The following is a 2,772-nucleotide window of genomic DNA, read 5'->3' as shown; positions in this document are numbered from 1 at the left end:
CCCTTTCCCGAGCTCCTGGTGGGGTTCAATTGGCCTCAAATCCCCCTCTTTCTTTCCTCCATCCAAAAAACCTGTTCCAGTTGCCAAAAAGAGTTGCTTTCATCCTGAAGAGCATTTTTCAGATTATCCTGCTGCATGACAGAAGCAATTTTACCTCCTCTTTCTTCTCTCTCCTACCTCCCTTCCTTCCTCCCTCCCTTCCTTTTCCCCTCCCTTCCTTCCTCCCTCCATTTTTAGTTTCCTTCCTCTCTTTTCTGCCTTGCTTCCTTCTTGATTTGATTTTTAAAGCTTCCTTCCAACTTTTCTCTCCCTCTTTCCTTTCTCTTGTCTTCCTTCCCTCTGTCTCTTTATTTCACTTTTCTTTTTTCTTTCTTCAGACAGAAAAGAAAACCATACTCAGTACAATAATTTAAGGAGGTTTATTCTGAGCCCAATTTGAGGACCATGACCCAGAGCCACACCAAAAAAGCCTTGAGCAGGTGGACTCGTGGTTCTGGGGGGATGGGAGTTACAGGTGGGGTCAGAAATCACTATGTGGAAAACATACATGGGTTTGGCCCCAAAAGCTGGGACATCTGGAAGCGGGGAGGGGCTTACAGGTTACAGGTGGGTTTAAAGATTATTTAGCTGACAATTAATTTGCTGAAAAGGGTTAGGCTCCCTCTGAAAGACCAGGAGTCAGTGAAAAGGAATGCTTAAGATAAAGGGTCTGTTAATTAGAGACAAAGTACTGGACAGATTCAAGTGGTTAAGCACAGTGAGGACCCACAGGTGCACCTTGCACAGCCTTAGGCCTGTTTGTGAGTCACAAAGGGTCTCTAAGAAGGGGAGGGGACATGATGAGGCAGGTCTGAAATCCTTTCTCAGGGCTAGCAACTCAGTTTATTGGTCCTCTTGGCCAAGAGGAGGTCCAGTCAGTCAGCCACTTAGGGGGAACCTTAAGATTTTGTTTTAGTTCACGCTTCTTTCTTTCTTTAATTGTAAATTTTAGTTTAATAACATGGACTTTGGAAACAGCCAGCCTGAATTCGAATTCTAGCAGCTCCACTTAGCAGCTCTGTGTCCCAGGGCAGGTTACTTACCCTCTCTGGGCCTCAGTGTACTCACCTGTAAAATTTGACTCAATAGAATTAAATTTACAGGGCATGTTGATGACTGAGTGAGTTAATGTATGTGCGGCTGTTGCATAGTGAGTTTTGGTGGTAGCTGCCTTTCATTTATACACTAATTACTTGATAATCCAGACCCACATCACATCTGCTAAGACCTTTTAGGATGCACCACGATGGCTTTTACACTCAGAAATGAGAAATGTAAATACTATGCATTTAGAAAATGTCTGTGTCCTTTCTTCCCTTAAAAAGTTGGAAAAATTAATTAAAAATTTTTAAAGGAAAAGGCATTTTTCAGGATAGACTTTGGTGTTGACATTTCTAAGAGCAAGGAAGCACAATTACCCAACTCTGAACACTGTTGGCTTTGGTCGCATGCGCCAAATTAAAATGTGTAGGTAACTAAATAAACCGCAGGTTTTCACCGCAATCTGCTATATGTATTTTTGGGGTTTTAGTCCCAGCTGTTCAATGTATATTTAGCTAAATAATGTAGCTATGTAAGAACAAGTGTTATGCCTATTTATAAAAGCACATTGTTTTAATTGACTGCACATGTATATTTTATTTTACTCAGGGTAGAAAGTATTCGACTTTGTCTACCTCTCACATGTGCGACCATGCTGGAAGGCAGAAAGTGGGCTTTCTCTCAAGCTTCTTCCAAAGGCACAGGCCTTGGTATGACCTTGGACCCGGTTTTCCTAGGGATGCTGGCTTTGTTTTTTTCAATTTGCATACAATCATGTAAGTCTTCCTGGGGTTATAACCAATAGCTCTTTTGCATATTAGATGATAGTTTCTCATACATAGGAGCTTTAAAAATATGGTTTGATGATATTTCTCCATTCTTAACTTAATAACTCATCAGTATCCTGTCCATAAAATGCAGATAGTATACCTACACTGCCTTGCTCACCAAAATTTCCTATGGCATGACAAACTGTAGTCAGTTATCTTTAAAAATTTTAAGTTTTTTTTTTTTTTTCCCTAGAGGCTATTGCTAAGTGCTGTTTGTTACCATTCATAGATTTCTAGGTAAGGTTTGCTTTTGCTGACTTGCTGGGAGAAAGGCATATTTAGATTCCAAACCAAGTAATCAAGTTAATGTAACACAGCAAACATCAAAGTGTATTTTTAATATTTTGGCATTTTGACATGAGTTATTGCCAGTTTCCTTTTCGTGGCTATAAGCTGATTTCCCTCCCCTGATAAGAACAAATGCCCTTTATTTTATTTAATCGGCTTCCACTTGTCGACAGCTTTCTTTTTATACGAATTTCAAGTGCACTATATTATGTGAGCTCCTGTTTGCCAAACTGTGCCCACGTAAAATCATATTGGTTCTGTCAACTGGTAGACATAACTTACAAAAAGAAACTCTGGTTTGGAAAGCTCAAAAGCTGAAAGTTGGCTATTAGTAAGATTTCATTTGCTTCCAAATCTGAATTCTGTTTTGATGAAAGAATTAAGAATACAATTTCTGTTATAAAATTTATTTTTGGTGGGGACTGAAACACACACTACCAAATGACTCATTTACATTCTGCTCCACAAAGTAAAATCCCCAGTGCCATCTGGGAGCCAGGTAGAAGGAAGGGAGGCATTTGGGTGGCACTGGACATGGGTATCATGTGTAACAATCAAACCACCTGGGGAATTA

This window comes from Otolemur garnettii, unplaced genomic scaffold (genome assembly GCF_000181295.1).
Source record: "Otolemur garnettii isolate 467f Iridium unplaced genomic scaffold, OtoGar3 scaffold00039, whole genome shotgun sequence".
Lineage (NCBI taxonomy): Eukaryota > Metazoa > Chordata > Mammalia > Primates > Galagidae > Otolemur > Otolemur garnettii.
Note: the sequence above shows the minus strand (reverse complement) of the source record.